This window comes from Lissotriton helveticus, chromosome 2_2, assembly GCF_964261635.1.
Source record: "Lissotriton helveticus chromosome 2_2, aLisHel1.1, whole genome shotgun sequence".
In the NCBI taxonomy this organism is placed as follows: domain Eukaryota; kingdom Metazoa; phylum Chordata; class Amphibia; order Caudata; family Salamandridae; genus Lissotriton; species Lissotriton helveticus.
The window spans coordinates 252577092-252599119 of record NC_136060.1 but is presented as its reverse complement, the minus strand read 5'-3'; the positions used below and the strand labels follow the sequence as shown (position 1 = coordinate 252599119).

General features: G+C 46.3%; 1 long non-coding RNA gene across 1 annotated transcript in view; it reads right to left on the bottom strand.

The window, feature by feature from the left end:
* Nucleotides 1–598: 598 nt before the first annotated feature.
* The window catches only part of LOC144821792 (uncharacterized), a 121651-nt gene continuing 100221 nt past the window's right edge, over nucleotides 599–22028 (bottom strand). Inside the window, exons 2-3 of the long non-coding RNA XR_013608442.1 lie at nucleotides 20454–20505; nucleotides 599–685 (exon numbers count right to left, since the gene is read on the bottom strand). This is a non-coding gene — a long non-coding RNA (uncharacterized LOC144821792). The remainder of the gene's footprint in view (nucleotides 686–20453; nucleotides 20506–22028) is intronic.

Genomic DNA, 22028 nt, shown 5'->3' with positions numbered 1-22028 from the left:
AATCTGTCTTCTTGGTTCAGGGCTGCCCCTTAAATACTGTATTTAGGTGGTGTTTTAGGGGTCTTGAGGTCAGTAGCCAATAGGCTACTGACCTTAGGGTGGCTCACCCAAAGTGAGGGAGTGGGCACAATCCCGAATCCTGATTTGGGAGTGCCTGCCATCTGCAAGATGACAAGCATTGAAGAGTGGGCTTCACCTTGCCTCCCTCACTTGAGGGGTGAGGTTGGCAGAGGTGGGCACACCTTCTGGGCTGGCTAATTTTTCCTAACTGTCTTCCTGCGGAAAAGGAGGGGAAACAGGAAGGGGGCCTGCTCCTGATAGCAGAAGAGGCTGGGGCTGGATATTCAGTTTGAGCTCAGGGGCTCATTTGCATACTCAGCACATTGCCTTAATGACAGTTGAAGCATGCTTCTCATGTTTTTCTAACCACACCCTAACTGCAGAACCCTACCCAGAGAAACAGTATTAAAGGCCCCACATTACAACAGAACTCGCTTGTGCTTGTTGAATCCTCTTCCTCACCTGATTTCCAGAGCAGCTCAAGTCCTGTGTGTTCCTCTGTAGTCTTCAAGGTAAATTCCCAGCGCGAGAAGTGTTTCGGTGGTGATCCAGCTATGGCAGGATTTCCATGGTAACACCAACGTGGCGAATCTTCCTTTCCGGTCCGAGAGGAAACCTGTCCGATCTGCATCAAAAGAAATAGAAATCATAAATTGGTATACCTTGATTCCTACTAATGCATCCCCTCCTTAGCTGCTCAGCCAGAATGAATGTGATGTCTGCGTGGAATGTTAGAATGCCTGATGACAGAGAGAGTGGAATGTGAGTGTGCCTGCTTGTGTGTGGAAGAATGACAGTTGAAGAGAGTGGGCTGAGCAGCAACCATGCTGTTCCTGGTGGGACCTCTACAAGATCTTCTTAAGACTTCTATGTAACCTGGAACAAAGTGCTGAACCATCCAATAAATCTTCTACATGAAATATACCTGCTGGCTACCTCTGGTCATTCTGTGGAATTTACCTTACAACATTTTGGCAACGATCTGAAGGAAATCCTGCGTGTCTTGGCCACAAGACTACTGGAGGTGAGGAAACCTACATAATTTTAATGAACTTTATTGATACAAAAAACTATTGAAAGCTAAGCAATTTTAAAAAAAAACAAGGAAAAGAACACCCTCAAGAGTCCCACCAGTGTCCTCCACCATCTGGATAGCCTACCCAGGGTGCTTCACATTCCTTGGTATTGTGGCTTTATTCTTCAAAAGGAAATAAAATACAGCTTTGACCTGCATATGTAAAAGACTGGCATATTTCTCATATGGCTACAGGTATGGACATTCTGTGAGAGAGCAGAAATTTTGGCAATGATTTCTTTGACTGTCACCTAATGATGACACTCGTATATGTACTTTTTATTAAGTACTTTGCAATGGGCACTTTTAATGAGGAGTGGTTAGAACGGCGCTTTAATTAAGACGAGAATTGCATTGTACAGGATTTTTTTTATGGCCTAAGGCTCGATTTCACACGCATACTGAAGTCGTCATGTCATCGACATAGGAAGGTAAGCCCAATTATTGGATTTAATTGTGGGTCATGTCCTTTCTCTCCATACGTGGCAGTTCAACCGCCCAAGTTAAATCTGTACATCGCGTGCTCACCTTGTGGCTTTTTTACAATTGACCGGCGCTTGCAGTCTTCCCTGTGCCCTGTCCAGGGAGGCTTCAGTGTATCTTCTGTGACGTCCGCTAGTTCCTTCTAGGTCAATTACACTGAGGAGCGTCTGCTTGGCATAATTAAGGAGCACATTGGCGCCTGGAGCCATCCGGTGCGGCGTCACCGATGCATGCCGCCATCTTGAGTTAAATGTTCCGAATCTTCTTGGTTGCCTGCTACTTCATGGGCTTGTCAGCCACGTTCTGTGCGCTTTGCCAGCCATGCATCATTTTGTCAGCGCAAATGGAGGTCGAGGCAGCAGAATGTTGCAGGTACTCACGTCAGTTCCAATGTCTTTCTGTTGGAACCTGGGATGTCAGGTTACCTAGGGTAGCCTGGCCTAGGGGTAAGACAAGCAATTCTAGAGGCACAAGTGTGAAGGTTGCAGACCACCCAGCAGTAAATCCACGCAATAACACTTAAAAAGGACACTACACCAATCTGTTAGGAAAATATGTACTGGTTTATAAAAATAATATACTCTGTTCTTCGGTTTCAAAATATACAGCTTAGGACATTTCAGTTTATCTTAGAGATAGCAATTATACCTTTTAAACTGCTAAGCAAATTATCAATTAGCTTCTTCAGTACATTACATTTAGATGTCTTCAAGTCAGTAGTTCCACTACCAGAGAGGTTAACCTGTCTCAATAATTATTATCAATAACACATTGAATCAGACACCAACATTAATATTCTACATTCAATCTGTAAATACTCCTGGAATGTGTAATTGGACTCCAGCATTAATTAACTTTAGCTTCCATAAGGTGCCCTTAATCTTCCTCCCACAGTTCCTCTCACCCTCCTAACAACTAAGCAGTCACTGTGAGGGTTCAGATCCACAAGAATTTCACATGGGCTTTAGCAGTCTCTAAGAGGAACCGTTATCTTTATTTACTCAGCAGGCCCCACCTCTTCTACGCAGCTGAGGGCAATGACCAGAGTTAAAGCTACCCCCACGTTCTCCTTACTGTAGCGTGGAGACGATGCTTTCCCAGTCTCCACGCGTCGCTGCTGCTTTGGGGTTCCTCAATAGCTCAAATTGCCAAGTTCACAACTCCACGCCCAGCAAGCTGCTTATTCGGCGCTGGCGTGGGGAAAACGTTAATTCCCAATTTCCCCCGGTCTAAGGACGTCTCCGCGGCTGGCGCTTAGCCCCCGTACACACCCTCGTGGTTGATTCAGCCGAGGCTGAGCTGCGCAGGCAAGCGCTGGTTCCGCTCACGCCTCCTCCGCCGGCTCCGCCTCACAAAGCCCGGCAGCTCCACTAGGCATGCGCGGAGAGCGAGTGTCTCCCCGCCGGAGACCGCGCTGCTTGAGAGACACCTCTCCTCGTCTCCGCCCACCCGGAAACAGACCGGGGTCTCCACAGATCCGCTCCTCACCTCAGGATTTTCAGCCTCTGCTCCGCCACGGCGCCGCTCACCTCGCGCCGGTAATGGGGCAGAACGGCCTGACAACTCGCCACCTCCGCTCCCTCAGCACGCACACGCCGGCTCCAGAGCAGAGCGGCTCCTCGACCCACTACCTCCACTGCAACAGGTAGGAAGGAGGGCACGGTGGGGATGTAGCGCAAAGGGTGGGGATCCCAGCAGGCAGTCAACACCCCATTAACGAACTGGGCAAGGGGGGGGCACCCGGTTTAGCCCTCCTCCGCTTGAAGGAATCACAGCAGAGATCTGTTTACTGGGCAGAGGACTGCACCCCGCAGCGCTGCAGTCTCCTTCTCCTGTAGACTCCCCCTGTATAATTTAGACAAGGGGCAAGCTAGGCGCCCAGGGTCTCCAGTAACCCTCAACAGCGGGGCCAGGACAAGTAACCCAAAGGGGGCAGTGTGGTAAATCAGTAAGGCAGCTTCCCAGTCCAGGAGGTCAACCCTATGTCTAGCCTCTTCCCACCCTTAGCTACAGCCTGTCCTCCAGCTGACTCTCTCAGGTAGACAAAATGGCTGCCCCGCATTCCGCCTTATATAGGCTGACCCTCAGTGGTCCAGAATGGACCAGAAGGTTCTGGAACGCCCTATACTGGTCTATGGGCAAGTTCTGGGTCTGGCAGTTAAGGCAGTTGGTAGCCACCATTTTGTGTGGTTCCAACTTTTCCTGTCAGAACAGGCCTCTGGGCCTGAGGTGAAAAACTATGAGGGGGAAAAAGAACACCTATCCCCTTGACCAACACCTAAAAAGTTAGTGAACAAAAATTATCAAGGGTATGAGGGGCAAAAAGGGGACAAAATAAATAATAAATTGGAGGGACTACGCAAAAAGCCAGACAGGTCTAACACGCGTCCCCCCCAGCTGAAAGTGGGGAGAACTACCCAACCCCTTGGGAGTCCTCATCACTAAGGCGGAAATACCTGGAGAGACCGTCTGCATTGGCGTGGTCCACTCCAGGCCGATGTTCCACCCGGAAGTCCATTCCCTGTAAGGAGATGGACCACCTCAACAGCTTGGGATTTTCCCCCTTCATTTGCATCAGCCAAAGAAGGGGTCGGTGGTCAGTCTGAACCAGGAAGTGCGAGCCAAACAGGTATGGCCGCAGCTTCTTCAGAGCCCACACCACCGCAAAAGCTTCCCTCTCAATTGCACTCCACTTCTGTTCCCGGGGAAGCAGTCTTCTGGATAAGAAGACCACAGGCTGATCCAGGCCCTCTTCATTTAGTTGCGATAACACTGCCCCAATGCCATGTTCTGATGCATCTGTCTGGACAATGAACTCCTTGGAGAAGTCTGGGGCCCTCAGGACCGGTGCTACACACATTGCCTGCTTCAACTTTTCAAAGGCTTGCTGACAAGCCTTCGTCCAAACTACCCGTCGAGGTTGTTTCTTGGAGGTGAGCTCCGTGAGGGGCGCTACTATAGTGCCATACCCCTTCACAAAGCGACGGTAGTAGCCTGTGAGGCCCAGGAAAGCTCGGACCTCAGTCTGTGTCTTGGGGGGTTCCCAGGCCATGATTGCCTCAATCTTTGCCTGCAGGGGCTGCACTGACCCCCTACCCACCAAGTGTCCAAGGTACACAACCGACCCTTGCCCAATCTGGCATTTGCTGGCTTTGATGGTCAATCCAGCTTGTTTCAGGGCCTGGAGAACTGCTTGCAAATGTTGCAAATGGTCTTCCCAACTGCTACTGAAGACAGCAATGTCATCCAGGTAGGCAGCAGAGAAACTCTCCATTCCAGAGAGGACCTGATTCACCAGCCGCTGAAATGTGGCAGGGGCATTTTTGAGCCCAAAGGGCATCACACAAAATTGGAAGTGTCCCTCAGGCGTGGAGAAGGCTGACCTTTCCTTTGCTCCATCTGTCAAGGAGATCTGCCAGTACCCTGAAGTGAGGTCAAAGGTACTTAGGTATTGGGCAGCTCCTAGCCGGTCAATTAACTCATCCGCCCTAGGGATCGGATGAGCATCAGTCTTGTAACTGAGTTCAGTCCTCGGTAATCCACACAGAACCTCAGTTCTGGTGTGGTGCCTGGTGGGGCGGCTTTTGGCACCAGCACCACCGGACTGGACCAAGGGCTGTTGGAGGGTTCTATCACTCCTAGCTCTAGCATCTTGGCAACCTCTCCATGGATGCTAGCCTTCACCTTGTCTGACAGCCTGTAGGTCTTTGACTTCACTGGGGGGCTGTCTCCTGTGTCCACATCATGGGTACACAGGTGGGTTCTTCCCGGGACAAGGGAGAACAACGAAGAGTACTGCTCCAATACCTGGCGGCAATCCTCTCGTTGCTCAGGAGTTAGGGATGGGGAGAGAATCACTCCCTCCACCGACCCATCCTTTTCTTGGGATGAAAAGAGATCAGGGAGAGGCTCGCTTTCTGCTTCCTCGGCACCATCCGTCACCATCATCAGGATGACCTCTGGCCTCTCATGGTGGGGTTTGAGGCGATTGGCATGCAGCACCCGTAGGGGTTGTCGCGGGGTCTTGAGATCCACCAAGTAAGTGGCCTTACCCTTCTTTTCCAACACCTCAAATGGGCCTGTCCAACGATCTTGAAGGGCACTTAGCTCTCCAGGTTCCATCACCCACACTTTTTGGCCAGGCTCCAACTCCACCGGGTGAGCATTTTGGTCGTACCATTCCTTCATTACTGCCTGGCTGGCCTCCAAGTTATCAGAAGCCTGCTTCCACAACTTGGCCATCTGGCTCCTAAAGGCCAGCATATAGCTCACCACATCCTGAGGAGGCTTCCTGGGAGACTTTTCCCATCCATCCTTCACCAGGCTGAGAGGTCCACGCACAGGGTGCCCGTACAACAGTTCAAAAGGGCTGAAGCCCACTCCCTTCTGCGGCACCTCTCTGTAGGAGAACAACAAGCAAGGCAGGAGGACGTCCCATTTCCTTCATAGGCTCTCCGGCAGACTTCTTATCATGCCCTTCAGGGTCTTATTGAACCTCTCTACCAATCCATTCGACTGGGGGTGATAAGGAGTGGTGAACCGGTAAGTCACTCCACACTCCTTCCACATCGTCCGCATGTAAGCTGACAGAAAGTTGGTCCCCCTGTCGGACACAACTTCCTTAGGGAATCCTACTCGGGTAAAGATTCCCATCAGGGCCCTAGCCACCACAGGTGCAGTAACAGTCCTCAGAGGAATGGCCTCTGGATAACGTGTGGCATGATCCACCAGAACCAGGATAAACCTGTGACCAGCTGTTGTTGGTGGATCCAATGGCCCTACAATGTCGATGCCCACCCTTTCAAAGGGGGTGCTAACGACTGGAAGTGGTTCCAGGGGAGCTTTCAGCTTCACTCCTGTTTTCCCACTGGCCTGGCAAAATACACATGTCCGACAGTAAGTGTTGGACGCCACTTTCATCTGAGGCCAGTAAAAGTGGAGGACAAGCCGAGCAAAGGTCTTGTCCTGGCCTAAGTGTCCTGCCAAGGGTATTGCATGAGCCAATTCCAGCAGAAAGGCTCGGTATTGCTGCGGGACCACCAAGGCCCTTGATGAGCCAGGTAGGGGTACCTTGGGTTCACTGTAGAGAAGTCCATCCTCCCAGTAAATATGGTGGTGTCCCGTAGCATCACCTGCTGCCTGGGCTTCAGCCTGACGCCTCAGTCCCTCAAGGGTAGGGCACTCCCTCTGCCCCTTACAGAATTCCTCTCTGGTAGGTCCTCCCTCCACATGCCACTCAGCAGGGATGGGTAAATCCTCCAGGGAGTCTACTTCCCCCTCCATGGACTCCTGGCCCACCACCGCAGGTGGCCGATCTGTCACATGGGGCGTGGAAGCCGAAGCAGGCTCTTCCTGTCTCCGGATCTGTCCCTTTTTGGCAGCGGGTTGGGCCATTGTTCCAGGCTCCAACCCAGGCGAACTCCCTCTCCGGGCAGTCGCAGACCTTGTGCTCACACAGGCCCAGTCAGGTGTACCCAGCATCGCAGAGTGCGTCCGGTATTCCACCTCTCTCCAAGTGTTGTGTTACATATCATTCCCCAGCAGACAATCAACTGGCACGGCAGGGCTTACGGCAACTCGAAGTGAACCTGCAACCCCTTCCCACTCAAAGGGAACCTCAGCCACTGGATAATGGCCCATTCTGCCGTCAGCCATCGCGGCGGGGTGGAGTACATTAGGAACCACCTGCTCTGGAGACACCAGTTGACTTCTCACCATAGTCATACTGGCTCCTGTATCTCTCAGAGCCTCCCCTCTCTGGCCATTGATGGTGACCCATTGCCCATACTTTGTAGTATTTGGGGGCACCTGGATCTTTGGAACCATCTCCCGCTCTCCCAGGGACACTAAGGTGACACCCGCCCACTCACCCCCCTTATCTAAGGGCAACTCCTCCCCGAGCGCTGCACTAGCTACTCCCGGTGACTTTCCTCCGGTGGGAGGGGGTGGTCTCTTTGGGCATCTGACATCTCCCTTATAATGTCCAACACCACCACACTCAAAACAGTGGAGAACCCTTGGCTGCTGGCTTTGGCCAGGATTAGGGTTTCTGGGCGGGATTGCCTTAGGGGTGAAACCTGTTCCCTTCCCTTGGAAACTGTTTTGGGGACCTTTAGAGAACTCCCTCTTTTTGTCTCCCCCCTCCTTCTTCTGGGGAGCGCCCTGTCCGGCTTTTTGAGAATCCCCTCCAGTCCCCTTTGAGGACACCCGGGTACTTGCCCAAGTGTCCGCCTCCTCTGCAAGCTTCCGGGGATTGGTCTGCTTGCTGTCCACCAGGTGTTGGCGCAGCTCGGGAAAACATTTTTCGAGGAGGTGTTCTTTCAAAAATAGATTGTACAGCCCCTCATAATCCTTCACCTCACTGCCCTTGACCCAACCCTCCAAGGCTTTCTTGGCGTAATCCAAGAAATCTACCCAATTCTGGGTACTGAGTTTGTGACTTCCCCTGAATTTCTGTCTGTATCTTTCAGGGGTAAGTCCAAACTTTTTCACCAGTGCCACCTTCATTGTAGGGTAGTGGGTTTGCTCATCCTGCTCCAGAGCCAACAAGGTGTCCCTGCCAGCAGGTGGCATGTATTTATACAGCCCACCCCCCCAGTGAGTTTCTAAGATCCCGTGAGCCCTTAAAGAAACTTCGTATGCGGCTAACCATTTGGCAATGTCATCGCCTGTGGTGTAACTGGCAATGACATCCTTGGGTAGATAGGGTCTGGGTTCCCTGGTGTTCACTTTGTTTTCGCTGCCACCATTATCTGGATTAGGAGACCTTCGTATTAAGGCTTGTAGGTCTAGCTCCTTTATGGTTCGTTCATGGGCTAACCTCCTGTCCTCCCTCTCCATTTCCATTCTAGCTAATTCCAATTTCATTCTCCTCTCCTCCCTCCTATCTTCCAGCTCGGCGTCAGTTAAACCCCTCTCTGAAACGCTGCTGCCCGCCCTCGAAGGTGTCCTGGGACCTGTCAGCAGATTCCCCCTTCCAGCTTGGTTCAACATTGTAATCTCAAGGACAGTGTCCCCGTCACTCTCTTCGGTATCCGGTTCTTCCACTAAATGAGCTTCCACCCATGCCCTTATGCTTGTCAGCAACTCTCCTTTCCTGGCACCTTTGTTAAAGAATACCCCTTGTTGCTGACACCATTCTTTGAGTTGGGTCACAGTATAGGATTCTAGCTCTTTAAAATTCAATTCCATCTTGCACTATGGGATTAAATGAACACTCAGGAGAGAACCAAAAAGTGTGACCTGAGGATAACCTCCACCCACCACCAGAACCAAATTTGGAAAAAACAAAATTCAAATTAGGAGGGCCGCAAGGAGAAAACTCCTGGTGTAGACCAGTATATTGCGTTGAATTACTATTGAGTAGCTGCAACCAAGTCAGGATCCCACCGCTAGACACCAATTGTTGGAACCTGGGATGTCAGGTCACCTAGGGTAGCCTGGCCTAGGGGTAAGACAAGCAATTCTAGAGGCACAAGTGTGAAGGTTGCAGACCACCCAGCAGTAAATCCACGCAATAACACTTAAAAAGGACACTACACCAATCTGTTAGGAAAATATGTACTGGTTTATAAAAATAATATACTCTGTTCTTCGGTTTCAAAATATACAGCTTAGGACATTTCAGTTTATCTTAGAGATAGCAATTATACCTTTTAAACTGCTAAGCAAATTATCAATTAGCTTCTTCAGTACATTACATTTAGATGTCTTCAAGTCAGTAGTTCCACTACCAGAGAGGTTAACCTGTCTCAATAATTATTATCAATAACACATTGAATCAGACACCAACATTAATATTCTACATTCAATCTGTAAATACTCCTGGAATGTGTAATTGGACTCCAGCATTAATTAACTTTAGCTTCCATAAGGTGCCCTTAATCGTCCTCCCACAGTTCCTCTCACCCTCCTAACAACTAAGCAGTCACTGTGAGGGTTCAGATCCACAAGAATTTCACATGGGCTTTAGCAGTCTCTAAGAGGAACCGTTATCTTTATTTACTCAGCAGGCCCCACCTCTTCTACACAGCTGAGGGCAATGACCAGAGTTAAAGCTACCCCCACGTTCTCCTTACTGTAGCGTGGAGACGATGCTTTCCCAGTCTCCACGCGTCGCTGCTGCTCTGGGGTTCCTCAATAGCTCAAATTGCCAAGTTCACAACTCCACGCCCAGCAAGCTGCTTATTCGGCGCTGGCGTGGGGAAAACGTTAATTCCCAATTTCCCCCGGTCTAAGGACGTCTCCGCGGCTGGCGCTTAGCCCCCGTACACACCCTCGTGGTTGATTCAGCCGAGGCTGAGCTACGCAGGCAAGCGCTAGTTCCGCTCACGCCTCCTCCGCCGGCTCCGCCTCACAAAGCCCGGCAGCTCCACTAGGCATGCGCGGAGAGCGAGTGTCTCCCCGCCGGAGACCGCGCTGCTTGAGAGACACCTCTCCTCGTCTCCGCCCACCCGGAAACAGACCGGGGTCTCCACAGATCCGCTCCTCACCTCAGGATTTTCAGCCTCTGCTCCGCCACGGCGCCGCTCACCTCGCGCCGGTAATGGGGCAGAACGGCCTGACAACTCGCCACCTCCGCTCCCTCAGCACGCACACGCCGGCTCCAGAGCAGAGCGGCTCCTCGACCCACTACCTCCACTGCAACAGGTAGGAAGGAGGGCACGGTGGGGATGTAGCGCAAAGGGTGGGGCTCCCAGCAGGCAGTCAACACCCCATTAACGAACTGGGCAAGGGGGGGGCACCCGGTTTAGCCCTCCTCCGCTTGAAGGAATCACAGCAGAGATCTGTTTACTGGGCAGAGGACTGCACCCCGCAGCGCTGCAGTCTCCTTCTCCTGTAGACTCCCCCTGTATAATTTAGACAAGGGGCAAGCTAGGCGCCCAGGGTCTCCAGTAACCCTCAACAGCGGGGCCAGGACAAGTAACCCAAAGGGGGCAGTGTGGTAAATCAGTAAGGCAGCTTCCCAGTCCAGGAGGTCAACCCTATGTCTAGCCTCTTCCCACCCTTAGCTACAGCCTGTCCTCCAGCTGACTCTCTCAGGTAGACAAAATGGCTGCCCCGCATTCCGCCTTATATAGGCTGACCCTCAGTGGTCCAGAATGGACCAGAAGGTTCTGGAACGCCCTATACTGGTCTATGGGCAAGTTCTGGGTCTGGCAGTTAAGGCAGTTGGTAGCCACCATTTTGTGTGGTTCCAACTTTTCCTGTCAGAACAGGCCTCTGGGCCTGAGGTGAAAAACTATGAGGGGGAAAAAGAACACCTATCCCCTTGACCAACACCTAAAAAGTTAGTGAACAAAAATTATCAAGGGTATGAGGGGCAAAAAGGGGACAAAATAAATAATAAATTGGAGGGACTACGCAAAAAGCCAGACAGGTCTAACACTTTCTCATTCATATGAGCGTTTCATGATGTGGCAGAGTGTTTAGAAGTTTTGTTTTCACCGACCTGGAGCCTTTATGATGTCCTTGATCAACCCTGCAACTTGAGTCTTTATAATGTCCTCGGTAAACCCTGCACCTTGACATTTGTCTAGTGTTAGCAGTCTGCATTGATGCTGCAATGTGTTGCAGATACTTTTGTTAGCGTCAACATTTTTCTTCTTCGTAGGAGTGCCTAAACTCTGGCAAGTGACTGTTGTTGGCAATCTGCATATATGCTGAGTTTTCCTGCTCACCGAGTCTTTACTAACTGACTTATTTGCCGCTGCAGAGACATTGACACCTTTGTTGTCAATTGTCAGAAGGTGCAACTTTTTCTTTATTTATTTTAGGTATTTAAAGGATTTACTGATCGCGTGGGATGTGTTCAACACTCTTCGGGTGAGAGAGTTCGCTCACCGGCATTTGTTCTATTTGTTTGGAATTATTTTATTACATGAATTGTAAACTGTAACTGTTTAAGAATTTCCATTTATTATGCTTGAAATGGTTTATACAGGAATTTAAATAATACTGTGATATGTTGGCAATTGGTGAGGATTAGGAAGTGCACTACAGTCTTTATTTCAAGTCATGTGTTATGTACATTGTGCTTTACATGATTCTGTAATTGGGTGTTTTGTTTAAGTGGCATGTTTTAGAGTAGGACGATCTAGACATTTAAGGGGCACTAAGTTTGATCTTTTCTTGTCGGTTATTTGTGTATAGGAGCTGGTCTCCATATACTTGTTTAATTCTTCAGTGTGGGTGATGGGCATACCTTTTCACTGTTTCTACCCTACACAGTCTTTTTTTGTTGTGCCTAACATTGTGTTATACTTGCATCACCCTTTACATGGGTTCATTCAGCAGTGCAAGTTGTTCTTATCTTCTTGCTTCTGTTGTGTTCACACATCAGTTTGTAATGTGCATTGGGATATTTACACAATACCTTTGTGCCCTTTTGCTTTTGTGCCTTTGTGCCTTTGTGGGATGGGTTATGTCCTTCACTCTCTCAGGCTTGCACTATTTCCTCTATGGTGCGGCGTGTAGAAACATAGTTGGATGTTGTACCTTTTGGTGTTTCATTTTCTGAGCCTTGAGTTACGCTACTGCCTTGCACTTTTTACTTACATTACATTTTCTGTTTCTACTCTGTTTCTCTTCTTCCTTCTCTCTTATGATGCTATGCTAGAATGTGTTCTATGCAATGTTTTACATGCAATGTTTCAAATATTGCTATTAATTGGGTTTTTTCCAAGGGAAGGGGGTGTGCTATCTTGTGGATGTTTGCACTTTTTCATCCTTCCTCCATTCTAGTCACTTTCTTCTACTTTCTTCCCTGTCACTGTACGTTTATTCTCCCTCTGACACTTATTGTACGCAATGTTGTAAGCATCATCATTTTTACGTTCTTGTTGCTATGTTGAAAATTATAGTGGTTTATTGTTGTCCAAGGGAAGGGGATGTGCTATACCTTGATTCCTACTAATGCATCTCCTCCTTAGCTGCTCAGCCAGAATGAATGTGATGTCTGCGTGGAATGTTAGAATGCCTGATGACAGAGAGAGTGGAATGAGAGTGTGTCTGCTTTTGTGTGGAAGAATGACAGTTGAAGAGAGTGGGCTGAGCAGCAACCATGCTGTTCCTGGTGGGACCCTACAAGATCTTCTTAAGACTTCTATGTAACCTGGAACAAAGTGCTGAACCATCCAATAAACCTTCTACATGAAATATACCTCCTGGCTACCTCTGGTCATTCTGTGGAATTTACCTTACAACATTTTGGCAACAATCTGAAGGAAATCCTGCGTGTTTTGGCAACAAGACTACTGAAGGTGAGGAAACCTACATCATTTTAATGAACTTTATTGATACAAGAAACTAGTGAAAGCTAAGCAATTAAAAAAAAAAATAGGGAAAAGAACACCCTCAAGAGTCCCATCAGTGTCCTCCACCATCTGGATAGCCTACCCAGGGTGCTTCACATTCCTTGTAATTGTGGCTTTATTCTTCAAAAGGAAAAAAAATACAGCTTTGACCTGCATATGTAAAAGACTGGCATATTTCTCATATGGCTACAGGTATGGACATTCTGTGAGAGAGCAGAAATTGTGGCAATGATTTCTTTGACTGTCACCTACTGATGACACTCGTATATGTACTTTTTATCAAGTACTTTGCGATGGGCACTTTTTATGAGGAGTAGTTAGAACGGCACTTTATTTAAGACGAGAACTGCATTGTACAGGATATTTTTAATTGGCCTAAGGCTCGATTTAGCGCGCATACTGAAGTCGTCATGTCATCGACATAGGAAGAACTATAGTTGAAAGGAACTCGCACAGCTGATTACTCACAAGGTAAACGTTTTAAAGAGGTATAGTGTGCTGCAAGAGGAAAACACTGTCTGGCCTGGCAGTGTAAAATCCAAAGGAACTCATACTAAGCTCACTCTATTGAGAGAGAGCACCTCTGAGCACAACAATGAGGACCCGTAGGTCTAGGTCAATAATCCAGACTGTAAATCAAAGGGTAATGGCAAAAAGCGACAAATTGTTCTTTCAGCATTCACCATTTATTCAACAGGTGTTGAAGTTGCTGTTTCATGATTCAATAAACGAAAGATATCCAATAATATATCTCCATCATTAGATAAGTCTTTTCAAACAAATAATCACACATCCCGATGCATTTCGGGCCATGCCCTTCTTCAGGGGATTACTCTACAAAAAATCCAAATAGAACAATTCAATCATATGTCTGTAAGTAAATAAGAATACAAACTGAACATGGTGCTCAAGTGAAACAAAAATGTGACAGAAAAAATCAAAAGTCCGGATAGACACTAACCAGGGTTGGAAATCCCAAGAGTATAAGTGATGGAAACGGAAATTAAACTGAAATTCAGTGAAGTATAAATACCCAAAGACTATAACCGTGTGAAATGAAGAACTCTCAGACTACAAATGCGTGAACGCAAAGTGCGTACAGAAAAAGAATCAAGCGTGCCGTTAAAGGGTAATCGGTGAGTGCAGCCTAAGGAATATAAACGGAACCACCGGTTCCACGAATGGTGAAACCGCAAAAGGGTCAAGTGATGTCCCAAGTCGGGTACTTACATCAGCGCAATGTTGTTCAAACTACGCGGGGTGCCGCGGAGTGAGCGATCAGTCGGAAAAGCCGCTGGTTGGATAGGAAGTAACTGGTGAGTGAGCAAAAACATAGAAAGCGGACTGAACGTGAACACATAGGATAAACAGGGAGTCGCCATGTTGGAAAAGGATGCAACTAGACAGAAGATAAATAAGATACAAAATAAAGTGACCAGGGTGAAAGAGTGGAGGACATAACGTGTCAGGCACAGAAAAATGTCAGATCAAAACGATATATTACAGGTAGCATAGAAATTCCATGCGATCATTAAGCCCGTAGGGCACCATGGTGGACATTAGACGGATCCAAAAGTTCTCTCTTTTGAGGAGGGTGTTCTTATTGTTCCGAGTGACCTTAACTTGCTCCAGTATTTGGAATTTCAATTGTGCCACGCTATGTCTGTGTTCATGGAAATGGGTAGCCACACTGGATTTAAGGTTTTGGGTTCGGATGTTGCTTTTGTGTTCAAGAATTCGGACACGAATCTTTCTCTCAGTGTGTCCGATGTAACATTTACCGCAGGGGCACTTCAACATATATATGACATTACTGTTGTTACATGTGGCATTCACTCGGAGTTTAATCACATGTCCTTTCATAGGATGGTTGGTCTTGTTACCAGGAATACAGTTACTACAGTTACTACAGTTGTAACAGGGTTTGAGGCCCGTGTAAATGATAGGAGTTCCTGTAGGCGTGGTTTGACTCAAAATTTCTTTCACATTACGACCTCTGGTAAAAGCAAACATAGGAGGTTGGCTGAATAGGCCGAGGAAATCAGGTTCCATAGCAAGTATAGGCCAATGTTTGCGAATGATGTGTTGGAACTGGTTGGACATCTTCGAGTATTTAGAGACGACGACCATGCGGTCTAAATGTTTCTTGGGCTTAGGTTTTAGTAGTTCAGATCTAATACATTTATCAGTCCTCTCTATTGCCAGGTCCAAAATGGGGGTGGGATACCCACGTGCCCTGAGTCTCTCCAATGTAATTATGAGCTCTTTCTTGCTTTCTTGTTCCTTAGACACAATACGTTTCACTCGTAGTAGTTGGGCATAGGGTAGGTTATTCTTTAGGCCAGCTCGGTGAAAGCTTTTGTAATGTAGTGTGGAATTTCTATCTGTAGGTTTCCTAAAGATTGTAGTGAACCAGTCATCTGGCTCTCTGTGTATTTCAACATCCAAATAATGGATGCATTTGTCACTGTATTCCCAAGTGAATTGGATTCGTTCGTTGATTTTATTCCATGATTCCAGGAAGTTAACTAGAGTGTTGATCGATCCATCCCATAGCAAAAACACATCATCTATGTACCGAAGGTACAATTTTCCATGTTGCAGCCAACTGTTTTGGCATAATATGTGCGACTCTTCAAACAGTTTCATATAGATGTTAGCGTAGCAAGGAGCTGCCGAATTTCCCATGGCAGTGCCATTCAACTGTAGCATCCATTTATCCAGAACCGTAAAGTAACTGTGGTACAAAATGTACATAGTGAGTTGCATGAGAAAAACTTTGAGATCAGGGTCAAGGTCAGATGTGGCTAATACTTGTTCAATGGCTTCCATTCCTCCATCATGGTGGATGGAGGTATAGAGTGAACACACGTCCACTGTGCACATGATGAGTTCAGTGTTTTTAAGTTCATTCATAATGGGTTCAAGCTTCAATAAAAAGTCTGTGGTGTCACGTACATGTGACTGAGTTTTGAGCACAAATGGTTGCAGGTATTTATCTAAAAATTTACCAACATTCTCATGGATACTTCCTCTCGTAGATACAATGGGCCGAAAGGGAGGTTTGGTAGGATGTTTATGCATCTTGGGGAGCATATACATTACAGGAGGTTTGGGATCGGTCGGAGTCAAAAATCTTCTGGTTTTGTCTTTGATGGTACCATTGTCAAATGCCGAGTTGATAATTTGGACCAAGTTTTTGGAAAACTCCAAGGTGGGGTCTCCCGGTAGTATATCATAGGTATTGGTATCCATGATATGGGCCTCAATCTGTTGTTCATAGAAGGCGGTGTCCATGATCACCAGCGCACCGCCTTTATCCGCGTTTTGACAGGTAATGGTGGGGTTGTCTGCTAGTTTTTTTAGGATGTTTCTCTCCTTTTTGGTCAAGTTCCCATACTTCATGGGAGGCTGAAACGGTAAACTCAAGATCTCCTGTTTGATCAGGTTCTCAAAAGAGTCAATAATCTTATGGCTTTGGGGTGCCAAAAAAGTGCTATGTGGGCGAAGTCCTCTAAGCATATCTTCTTCTAGTGAAGGTGTGGGGCAGATATTCTGAAAGTAATGTCTAAGACGGATATTCCGTACCAACTTGAAGGCACTGACTTCTAGCTCCAAGGTGTTAGTGCAAGTAGTGGGCACGAATGATTGTCCCTTTTGTAAGGTATTGATCTCTTCAGTAGATAATAGAGTAGAGGAGATGTTGATAACTAAATTCTCTTCTGAATTTATCGTCTTCTGTTTGTCTTCTTTGCTTTTATTGCCGGTAGAGTTCTTTCGGATTCCTCGGCAGGTTTTCCCCCCCCCGGGTTCTTTTTGTTGATCTCGGCCTGATTCTAAAAAATGAACCGCAGGATCGGTGGAGGTACTCCGTGTCTGTGGTTCAGTATTGGGTGTATCTCGGGTTGGTCTTTGTCTACTGTCCTCCTCGGAGGACGATGTTTCGTTACCAGAAAAAGGATTATAAGCTTTGTTGGGTCATCGGCGGGCGTACACCTCTGCCCAGGTGTACACCTCGCCGAGCTTATAGTCTATAGTGTCTCTCTTAAATTTTTGAAATTTCCTTTCCTGTGTCTCCTTAGTGTGTTTGTCAAGTTGGGTGTTCACGTCCTCCAACATTTTGGCAAGTTCTTCAGCTGACATGGCTTCGTCCAGCTCTTTTTTTACGCACGTTATCTCATTGGACAGTTCTTCCAAAGTCTTGGATAACTCCTCCACGATCAGGAGGATCAGATCAAGGGAACACTTGTTGAGGATGGAATACCATCGCTCAACAAATTTAACATTGTTTTTGCAAAGTAAAGGTTTTAAAGGGACCCTCAGGCCCCGAGGGATCAGTTGAACCCGATGGTACCGGATCAAGGTACTAGCATGTAGTTTCTGATTGGATTGTTTTTTTAGCAAGTAGAGTAATTGTCTGATGTTACTCTCCACGCTGCGAGAGTTGCCAGTGGTGGTGATGTCATCTTGGATGAGACCATATATTTTATCGGCATCTTCTATTGTGAAGGCAAATGTTATTGTCTTTGGGTATTTATACTTCACTGAATTTCAGTTTAATTTCCGTTTCCATCACTTATACTCTTGGTATTTCCAACCCTGGTTAGTGTCTATCCGGACTTTTGATTTTTTCTGTCACATTTTTGTTTCACTTGAGCACCATGTTCAGTTTGTATTCTTATTTACTTACAGACATATGATTGAATTGTTCTATTTGGATTTTTTGTAGAGTAATCCCCTGAAGAAGGGCGTGGCCCGAAATGCATCGGGATGTGTGATTATTTGTTTGAAAAGACTTATCTAATGATGGAGATATATTATTGGATATCTTTCGTTTATTGAATCATGAAACAGCAACTTCAACACCTGTTGAATAAATGGTGAATGCTGAAAGAATAATTTGTCGCTTTTTGCCATTACCCTTTGATTTACAGTCTGGATTATTGAACTAGACCTACGGGTCCTCATTGTTGTGCTCAGAGGTGCTCTCTCTCAATAGAGTGAGCTTAGTATGAGTTCCTATCGACATAGGAAGGTAAGCCCAATTATTGGATTTAATTGTGGGCCATGGCCTTTCTCTCCATACGTGGCAGTTCAACCGCCCAAGTGAAATCTGTACATCGCGTGCTCACCTTGTGGCTTTTTTTAATATACACGGCTCATGCTGTCTTCCCTGTGCCCTGTCCAGCGAGGCTTCAGTGTATCTTCTGTGACGTCCGCTAGTTCCTTCTAGGTCAATTACACTGAGGAGCGTCTGCTTGGCATAATTGAGGAGCACATTGGCGCCTGGAGCCATCCGGTGCGGCGTCACCGATGCGTGCCGCCATCTTGAGTTAAATGTTCCGAATCTTCTTGGTTGCCTGCTACTTCATGGGCTTGTCAGCCACTTTCTGTGCACTTTGCCAGCCATGCATCATTTTGTCAGCGCAAATGGAGTTCGAGGCAGCAGAATGTTGCAGGTACTCTCGTCAGTTCCAATGTCTTTCTCATTAATATGAGCGTTTCATGATGTGGAATTTTCCAGAGTGTTTAGAAGGTTTGTTTTCACCGACCGGGAGCCTTTATGAAGTCCTTGATCAACCCTGCAACTTGAGTCTTTATGATGTCCTCTGTAAACCCTGCACCTTGACATTTGTCTAGTGTTACCAATCTGCATTAATGCTGCAATGTGTTGCAGATATTTTCGTTAGCGTCAACAATTTTCTTCTTCATATGAGTGCCTAAACTTTGACAAGTGACTGTTGTTGGCAATCTGCATATATGCTGAGTTTTCCTGCTCACCGAGACTTTACTAACTGACTTATTTGCCGCTGCAGAGACATTGACACCTTTGTTGTCAATTGTCAGAAAGTGCAACTTTTTCTTTATTTATTTTAGGTATTTAAAAAGGATTTACTGATCGGCATGGGACGTGTTCAACACTCTTCGGGTGAGAGAGTTCGCTCACCGGCGTTTGTTATATTTGTTTGGAATTATTTTATTACATGAATTGTAAACTGTAACTGTTTAAGAATTACCATTGATTATGCTTGAAATGGTTTATACAGGAATTTAAATAATATTGTGATATGTTGGCAATTGGTGAGTATTAGGAAGTGCACTACAGTCTTTATTTCAAGTCATGTGTTATGTACACTGTGCTTTACATGATTCTGTAATTGGGTGTTTTGTTTAAGTGGCATGTTTTAGATTAGGACGATCTAGACATTTATGGGGCACTAAGTTTGATCTTTCCTTGTAGGGTATATGTGTTTAGGAGCTCGTCTCCATATAGTTGTTTAATTCTTCAGTGTGGGTGATGCACATACCTTTTCACTGTTTCTACCCTACACAGTCTTTTTTTATTGTGCTTAACATTGTGTTATACTTGCATCACCCTTTACATGTGTTCATTCAGCAGTGCAAGTTATTCTTATCTTCTTACTTCTGTTGTGTTCACACATCAGTTTGTAATGTGCATTGGGTTATTTACACAATACTTTTGTGCCTTTTTGCTTTTGTGCCTTTGTGCCTGAGTGGGATGGGTTATGTCCTCCACTCTCTCAGACTGGCACTATTTCCTCTATGGTGCGGCATGTAGAAACATAGTTGGATGTTGTACCTTTTGGTGTTTCATTTTCTGAGCCTTGAGTTACGCTACTGCCTTGCACTTTTTACTTACATTACATTTTCTGTTTCTACTCTGTTTCTCTTCTTCCTTCTCTCTTATGATGCCATACTAGAATGTGTTACATGCAATGTTTTACATGCAATGTTTCAAATATTGCTATTAATTGGGGGGTTTTCCAAGGGAAGGGGGTGTGCTATCTTGTGGATGTTTGCACTGTTTCATCCTTCCTCCATTCTAGTCACTTTCCTCTACTTTCTTCCCTGTCACTGTACGTTTTTTCTCCCTCTGACACTTATTGTACGCAATGTTGTAAGCATCATCATTTTTACGTTCTTGTTGCTATGTTGAAAATTATAGTGGTTTATTGTTGTCCAAGGGAAGGGGATTTGCTATACCTTGATTCCTACTAATGCATCTCCTCCTTAGCTGCTCAGCCAGAACGAATGTGATGTCTGCGTGGAATGTTAGAATGCCTGATGACAGAGAGAGTGGAATGTGAGTGTGCCTGCTTGTGTGTGGAAGAATGACAGTTGAAGAGAGTGGGCTGAGCAGCAACCATGCTGCTCCTGGTGGGACCTCTACAAGATATTCTTAAGACTTCTATGTAACCTGGAACAAGTTACTGACCCATCCAATAAACCTTCTACATGAAATATACCTCCTGGCTATCTCTGGTCATTCTGTGGCATTTGCCTTACAACATAAATCAAGTAAGATCTTTGAAAAAGCTTGCATAGAGAGAAGCTTGCATAAAGGAAAAAAGGTAATTACCAACTCCATTTATTTTTGCTAGTGTGTATGCTTTGATTTTCCGAATATTGTTTACAGAATCAAGACTTTAGTAATAACGAAGGAGCTACAAAACTGAAAGAACAGATATTTGCGCTTAATGAAACTTCCGATCTCTTACCTTTGAATCCCTGAGCATAATCCAGGACTCTTCTGTCACCACGATCACAAATCTGAGCATAAAAGAAAACATAAGAGGAGAGAAAGAATTTTATTGAGAGCATATTAAGACTCAGTGAACATTGTGAATACTATTCGTATATTTTTGGAAGTTGTTATTTAGTAAGTTACTGCAAAGGTCATACTATATAGTGTACTGGAATAACAGTGCAGGTCAGTAATTGTTGTCATTTTATTTCCACAGATTTAAAGATAGGGATAGTAGCATTTTGTCATAAAAACTCCTTATGGTGAATTAGAATCACGTTTTAAACCAAGGTATCTTCTTGTCTAATGTTATAAACATACAGAGAAAAAGACAAGACATGGTTATTATGAGAAAAGTGTGATAACATATTCGCTTATGTTTAAGATGTACTTGTCAACTCCCAGAAGTAAGACTTGCTGAAGGCTTTTAATCTAGAAAGGAGTGACGTCTAAACAACGTGAGCCATAACCAGAGGAGTGTTTCTTTTTTGTTCATTATTTTGTCCCATTTTTCCCTCTTCCCCTGGGAATCTATTCTTACCAAACTGAGTTGTACATCCAGTTGGGCTAGTATAGGTTTTTAGGGGCGGAAGAGAATTAGCATCTCATCTCTCAAGTTGAACAACCTGGATTTCAGGTGAGTGAAGCTTAACACTTCTACCGGCTGAAACCTGCGTGTGTGGTGCCCTGTGATCGTGGGCACCAGAAGATCAAGTGTGTCTCAGCGACGCTGTGTGCGTCTGCTGTGCACAGCCTGAGACCCTTGTGAGGAATTGTCTGGTTATCGTGCACCCGGAGTTCTCGTGAGTCACACTGACTCAGAGTGTGCATGTAGTATGCAGCCTGGGATCTTCCGTTGCCCTGATATTCAGAGAAATTGCATCAGAGGCCCAAGTCGATGAACGAGGAGAGGAGAGTGGGTTCGCGCCCCACAGGTAATATGTGTCGACTCCTGGGTGGGGCGCAGGTTCAGAAGAAGACGCTCTTTGCCTCTCTCTCTCTGTCCTGAAGCGCGAGCCTCAGCTTTGACTCGGATTGAGGCCCATGTGCCAAGGGAGGGGCACCGGTGCCTAAGTGCGAAGCTGCATTTACTATGTTCTATCTTACCCATGTGGGGGGGCAACTGTGGCTGGAGACTAACCGCAAGCCAGCACGAGTGGCGGAGAGACCGCTGGAGGCACCATGAACGGTGTCGGAGTAACTTATGTATTGCATTACTTCTGCATACCGGAGTATCGGATGATTGTATAACGCATTGTTTATTCCTGCACAACAGCCTGCCTGTTTTGTAGTATTGCCCATTGCATTAGTTTGCCTAACGAACTGCCTGATAAGTGTGTTAAGCATTGCAGTAGGTTTGCATAACAAACTGTCCCATAGATGTGTTACTCCTTGTCTTAGTCCTGCATCACGATCTGCTGGATTGCCGTATTACTCATTGCATTAGTGTTGCATACCGAACTGCCGGATATATGTGTTCCATATTGCATTAGTTTCGCATAACGAACTGCTGATAACTCTATTACACATTGCATTGCTTTTTCCTAAC